The sequence below is a fragment of the Triticum urartu genome, unplaced genomic scaffold (assembly GCF_056163025.1).
Source record: "Triticum urartu cultivar PI428250 unplaced genomic scaffold, HENAU_Tu73 scaffold2, whole genome shotgun sequence".
NCBI classification, from domain to species: domain Eukaryota; kingdom Viridiplantae; phylum Streptophyta; class Magnoliopsida; order Poales; family Poaceae; genus Triticum; species Triticum urartu.
In genome coordinates this window covers 3025939-3033159 of record NW_028260368.1, presented here as the reverse complement: position 1 = coordinate 3033159, position 7221 = coordinate 3025939, and the positions used below count along the sequence as shown (strand labels likewise).

Genomic DNA, 7221 nt, shown 5'->3' with positions numbered 1-7221 from the left:
AGTCTTTAGTGCTCATTTCGGGCAACTTTCCATTATCTTTCTTTGGTTGAGTGGCATGTACTTTCATGGCGCCCGTTTTTCCAATTATGAAGCATGGCTAAGTGATCCTACTCACATTGGACCCAGTGCTCAGGTAGTTTGGCCTATAGTAGGGCAAGAAATATTGAATGGTGATGTAGGCGGGGGTTTCCGAGGAATCCAAATAACCTCTGGTTTTTTTCAGCTTTGGCGAGCATCTGGAATAACTAGTGAATTACAACTCTATTGTACTGCAATTGGTGCATTGATTTTTGCAGCGTTAATGCTTTTTGCTGGTTGGTTCCATTATCACAAAGCCGCTCCCAAATTGGCCTGGTTCCAAGATGTAGAATCCATGTTGAATCACCACTTAGCGGGATTATTAGGACTTGGGTCTCTTTCTTGGGCGGGGCACCAAATTCATGTATCTTTACCAATTAACCAATTTCTTGACGCTGGGGTGGATCCTAAAGAGATACCACTTCCTCATGAATTTATCTTGAATCGGGACCTTTTGGCTCAACTTTATCCTAGTTTTGCCGAAGGAGCAACCCCTTTTTTCACTTTAAATTGGTCCAAATACGCAGAATTTCTGACTTTTCGCGGAGGACTAGATCCAGTAACCGGTGGTCTCTGGCTGACCGATATTGCGCACCATCATTTAGCTATTGCTATTCTTTTCCTAATCGCAGGTCATATGTATAGGACCAATTGGGGTATTGGCCATGGACTTAAAGATATTTTGGAGGCTCACAAGGGCCCATTTACAGGACAAGGCCATAAGGGTCTTTATGAAATCTTAACAACGTCATGGCATGCTCAATTATCTCTTAACCTAGCTATGCTAGGCTCTACAACCATTGTTGTAGCTCATCATATGTATTCTATGCCTCCCTATCCATACCTAGCTACTGACTATGGTACACAACTTTCCTTGTTCACACACCACATGTGGATTGGCGGATTTCTAATAGTCGGTGCTGCTGCACATGCAGCAATTTTTATGGTAAGAGACTATGATCCAACTACTCGATACAACGATCTATTAGATCGCGTCCTTAGACACCGCGATGCAATCATATCCCACCTTAACTGGGTATGTATATTTCTAGGTTTTCACAGTTTTGGCTTGTACATTCATAATGATACCATGAGTGCTTTAGGCCGTCCACAAGATATGTTTTCGGATACTGCCATACAATTACAACCTATCTTTGCTCAATGGGTACAAAATATCCATGCTACTGCGCCTGGCGTAACAGCTCCTGGTGCAACAACAAGTACTAGCTTAACGTGGGGAGGCGGCGAGTTAGTAGCAGTAGGTGGCAAAGTGGCTTTGTTACCTATTCCATTAGGAACCGCAGATTTTTTAGTCCATCACATTCATGCATTTACCATACATGTGACTGTATTAATACTTTTGAAAGGTGTTTTATTTGCTCGGAGTTCCCGTTTGATACCCGATAAAGCAAATCTAGGTTTTCGCTTTCCTTGCGATGGGCCTGGCCGAGGGGGAACATGTCAAGTATCCGCCTGGGATCATGTTTTCTTAGGTTTATTCTGGATGTACAATGCAATTTCGGTAGTCATTTTCCATTTCAGTTGGAAAATGCAGTCGGATGTTTGGGGTACTATAAGTGATCAAGGGGTGGTAACTCATATTACAGGGGGAAACTTTGCACAGAGTTCCATTACGATTAATGGGTGGCTTCGAGATTTCTTGTGGGCACAGGCATCGCAAGTCATTCAGTCTTATGGTTCTTCATTATCTGCATATGGTCTTTTTTTCTTAGGTGCTCATTTTGTCTGGGCCTTCAGTTTAATGTTTTTATTCAGCGGCCGTGGTTATTGGCAAGAACTCATTGAATCTATCGTTTGGGCTCATAACAAATTAAAAGTTGCTCCTGCTACTCAGCCTAGAGCCTTGAGCATTATACAAGGACGCGCTGTAGGAGTAACCCATTACCTTCTGGGTGGAATTGCCACGACATGGGCATTCTTCTTAGCGAGAATTATTGCAGTAGGATAGTGGCTAGGAGGATTTGAAAGGCATTATGGAATTAAGATTTCCCAGGTTTAGCCAAGGCTTAGCTCAGGACCCCACTACTCGTCGTATTTGGTTTGGTATTGCTACCGCACATGATTTCGAAAGTCATGATGATATTACTGAAGAACGTCTTTATCAGAACATTTTTGCTTCTCACTTTGGGCAATTAGCAATAATCTTTCTATGGACGTCCGGAAATCTGTTTCATGTAGCTTGGCAAGGAAATTTTGAATCATGGATACAGGATCCTTTACACGTAAGACCTATTGCTCATGCGATTTGGGATCCTCATTTTGGTCAACCCGCTGTGGAAGCCTTTACTCGAGGAGGTGCTGCTGGTCCAGTGAATATTGCTTATTCTGGAGTTTATCAGTGGTGGTATACAATAGGATTACGCACCAATGAGGATCTTTATACTGGAGCTCTTTTTCTATTATTTCTTTCTACGCTGTCCTTAATAGCGGGTTGGTTACATCTACAACCCAAATGGAAACCAAGCCTTTCGTGGTTCAAAAACGCGGAATCTCGTCTCAATCATCATTTGTCAGGACTTTTCGGGGTAAGTTCTTTGGCTTGGACAGGACATTTAGTTCATGTTGCTATTCCCGCATCCAGGGGGGAGTACGTTCGATGGAATAATTTCTTAGATGTATTACCCTATCCCCAGGGGTTGGGACCCCTTTTGACGGGTCAATGGAATCTTTATGCCCAAAACCCTGATTCGAGTAATCATTTATTTGGTACCGCTCAAGGAGCGGGAACTGCCATTCTAACTCTTCTTGGGGGATTCCATCCACAAACACAAAGTTTGTGGCTGACCGATATGGCTCACCATCATTTAGCTATTGCATTTATTTTTCTCATTGCCGGTCACATGTATCGAACTAACTTCGGAATTGGGCACAGTATTAAAGATCTTTTAGAAGCGCATACTCCTCCGGGGGGTCGATTAGGGCGTGGGCATAAGGGCCTTTATGACACAATCAACAATTCGATTCATTTTCAGTTAGGTCTTGCTCTAGCTTCTTTAGGGGTTATTACTTCCTTAGTAGCTCAACATATGTACTCTTTACCTCCTTATGCATTCATAGCACAAGACTTTACTACTCAAGCTGCTTTATATACTCATCACCAATATATTGCAGGGTTCATCATGACAGGGGCTTTTGCTCATGGAGCTATTTTTTTCATTAGGGATTACAATCCGGAACAGAATGAGGATAATGTATTGGCAAGAATGTTAGACCATAAAGAAGCTATCATATCTCATTTAAGTTGGGCTAGCCTCTTTCTAGGATTCCATACCTTGGGCCTTTATGTTCATAACGACGTCATGCTTGCTTTTGGTACTCCAGAAAAGCAAATCTTGATCGAACCTATATTTGCCCAATGGATACAATCTGCTCATGGCAAGACGACATATGGGTTCGATATACTCTTATCTTCAACGAATGGCCCCGCTTTCAATGCGGGTCGAAGCCTATGGTTGCCCGGATGGTTGAATGCTGTTAATGAGAATAGTAATTCGCTTTTCTTAACAATAGGACCTGGGGATTTCTTGGTTCATCATGCTATTGCTCTAGGTTTGCATACAACTACATTGATTTTAGTAAAGGGCGCTTTAGATGCACGCGGTTCCAAATTAATGCCAGATAAAAAGGATTTTGGATATAGTTTTCCTTGTGACGGCCCAGGGCGCGGCGGTACTTGTGATATTTCTGCTTGGGACGCATTTTATTTGGCAGTTTTCTGGATGTTAAATACCATTGGGTGGGTTACTTTTTATTGGCATTGGAAACATATCACATTATGGCAGGGCAACGTTTCACAATTTAATGAATCCTCCACTTATTTGATGGGATGGTTAAGAGATTACCTATGGTTAAACTCTTCACAACTTATCAATGGATATAATCCTTTTGGGATGAATAGTTTATCGGTATGGGCGTGGATGTTCTTATTTGGACATCTTGTTTGGGCTACTGGATTTATGTTCTTAATTTCCTGGCGGGGGTATTGGCAGGAATTAATTGAGACTTTAGCATGGGCTCATGAACGCACACCTTTAGCTAATTTAATTCGCTGGAGAGATAAGCCCGTGGCTCTTTCCATTGTGCAAGCAAGATTGGTTGGATTAGCTCACTTTTCCGTGGGTTATATATTCACTTATGCAGCTTTCTTGATTGCCTCAACATCAGGCAAGTTTGGTTAATTTAGTTTGTTTTTTTGTACTGTATCAGCACCTAGTTCATTACTCTTGATAGAGAGGGAGGATCTGCCTTTTTAGATTTCTTTTTCTATTTATTTTTCCATCTAGGATTAGAACCGTATACTTGGTAATAATAGCAACGACACATTATGGCAAAAAAAAGTTTGATTCAGAGGGAGAAGAAGCGGCAGAAATTAGAACAGAAATATCATTTGATTCGTCAATCTTTAAAAAAAAAGATAAGAAGCAAAGTTTCTCCCTTGAGTTTGAGTGAAAAAACGAAAATGCGAGAAAAATTGCAATCCCTACCGCGTAATAGTGCACCTACACGCCTTCATCGACGTTGTTTTTTGACCGGAAGACCTAGAGCTAACTATCGACATTTTGGGCTATCCGGACACGTACTTCGAGAAATGGTTTATGAATGTTTGTTACCGGGTGCAACAAGATCCAGTTGGTAAGGATAAAATACCCTTTCGTATTTGTATGGATTTCTGGAATTGATAATCATAGAGGAGCCCTCTTTACCATTCTGTATAAATGGACTATTCTATTTGTATAGATATTGGTAGAGGGGCGTATCCAACCCTCTTTTATCCACTAGTTACCCCTCTTTAGTTTAAGAGTATAGAGCAGTTTGGTAGCTCATAAGGCTCATAACCTTGGGGTTGCGGGTTCGATTCCCACTACCGCCTCCATACTCCTTCTTTATGATATATGCATGATATAATATATACATCATGCATTTGTATCTGGATTTTTTGATTTCCTAAAAGAGTTTTGGTCTAACAGTTTTTTCTCGGAAGAAGCAAAAAAATAAAAGAAAGAATAAAATATGAAAGAAAAGCGTCCATTGTCTAATGGATAGGACAGAGGTCTTCTAAACCTTTGGTATAGGTTCAAATCCTATTGGACGCAATCTTATTTCTATCTATTCTTTAAATAACTATACTAAACTAAAAACAAAGAAAACTTTTTTGCATGATTCAAATGAAAAAGCTTTCTCAACGATTCCTATTCTACTAACAAGAGTAGACATGCAAAATTTATTTGTTACTGAAGAGAAAACCGTTCCAGCTGTTCCTGAATAGCTTCCTTCAAAAGGATTTCCGCTTGCTCGGTGAATGTCTTGCTAGAAGATATAATTTCTTGGAATTGAGGTTTAGTATCTTTTAGATGTTTACGTAACTCATCCAGAAATTTATTTACCTGTTCAATTTCTAACGAATCAAGATATCCTCTTGTTCCGGTATAAATAGTAGCTATCTGCTCTTCCACTGGGAGAGGATTTGCCTGGGATTGTTTAAGCAATTCCCTTAATCGTCGACCCCTTGCCAATTGATTCTGACTTGTTTTATCGAGAGCAGAGGCGAATTGTGCAAAGGCTTGTAACTCTGCGAATTGCGCTAGTTCCAATTTTGATTTGCCAGCTACTTGTTTCATGGCTTTAATTTGAGCCGCGGATCCTACTCTGGAAACAGAAATACCCACATTAATAGCGGGTCGAATTCCGGCATTGAATAGATCCGCAGATAAGAATATTTGTCCATCTGTAATGGAGATTACATTAGTAGGAATATAGGCGGAAACGTCTCCAGATTGAGTCTCAACTATTGGTAAAGCGGTCATACTTCCTTCGCCTAAAAGAGAATTTAATTTAGCGGCTCTTTCTAAAAGGCGTGAATGCAAATAAAAAACATCCCCTGGATAAGCCTCACGTCCGGGAGGTCTTCTTAATAGAAGGGACATTTGGCGATAAGCTTGTGCCTGTTTGGAGAGATCATCATAAATTATTAAAGTATGCCGTTCGCGGTACATAAAATACTCAGCCAGGGCTGCTCCCGTATAAGGAGCGAGGTATTGTAATGTAGCAGGTGAATCCGCCATTTCAGCTACTACAATAGTGTATTCCATGGCCCCCTCCTCATGGAAAGTAGTTACTACTTGAGCTACGGAGGATGCTCTTTGACCGATAGCTACATAAACACATATTACACCTTGCCCTTTTTGATTGAGAATTGTATCTGTGGCTACTGCTGTTTTGCCAGTCTGTCTGTCCCCAATAATTAACTCTCGCTGACCGCGCCCTATAGGGATCATCGAATCGATAGCAATAAGCCCTGTTTGAAGAGGTTCGTATACGGAACGCCTGGAAATTATACTTGGAGCAGGAGATTCAATTAAGCGAGATTCGGAAGCTATAATTTCGCCTTTCCCATCAATAGGTTTAGCCAGAGCATTTACAACACGACCCAAGTAAGCCTCACTCACGGGTATCTGAGCAATTCTTCCTGTTGCTTTTACAAAACTTCCCTCTTGTATCATCAACCCATCGCCCATTAATACAATCCCAACATTTTTGGATTCCAAATTCAGAGCAATACCCCTAGTACCTTCTGCAAATTCGACTAATTCACCTGACATTATTTCACCAAGACCTATAATACGAGCAATCCCATCCCCCACTTGAACTACGCGACCTATATTCTCAATCCCTACTTTCCTATTATATTGTTCAATACGTTCGCGGAGAATTTTATGAATTTCGTCGACTCGAAGGGTTGCCATTAGTGTTTCTTGACTCTTTTTTCGGAAGCAAGGGGAAAAATAATGCCTAAATTCTAAACGAAAGTAGAAGTTCAAGGCCTAATTAATTTAATTATTTCTTCCATTCCAGGGACCCGAGAATGCCAATATTAGCACGAATCGTACGGAAATGTAACTCGGTATTCAAACAACTATTCAGAGTTCCTAGAGCTCCTTGTACGGCCTGTTGGAAAACCCGCTGTCGGACCTGATTCATTGCCCTTTGTTTTTCAAAATAAAGGGTTTCGTTTTTAGACTTTTCCAATTGTTCCAAACTAATAGAAGTAGCATTAATCAAATTTGCTTTTTCTCGTTCTATCTCAGAGTATCCATTCATTCGATACTCATCCGCTTCTAGTTC

The 7221-nt window shown here is 40.8% G+C and overlaps 1 non-coding gene across 1 annotated transcript; it reads left to right on the top strand.

Moving 5' to 3' along the window:
* Positions 1-5120: 5120 nt before the first annotated feature.
* Positions 5121-5192, top strand: TRNAR-UCU (transfer RNA arginine (anticodon UCU)). Its single transcript has one exon. It is a non-coding gene; the product is annotated as a tRNA-Arg (tRNA).
* The last annotated feature ends 2029 nt before the right edge of the window (positions 5193-7221 follow it).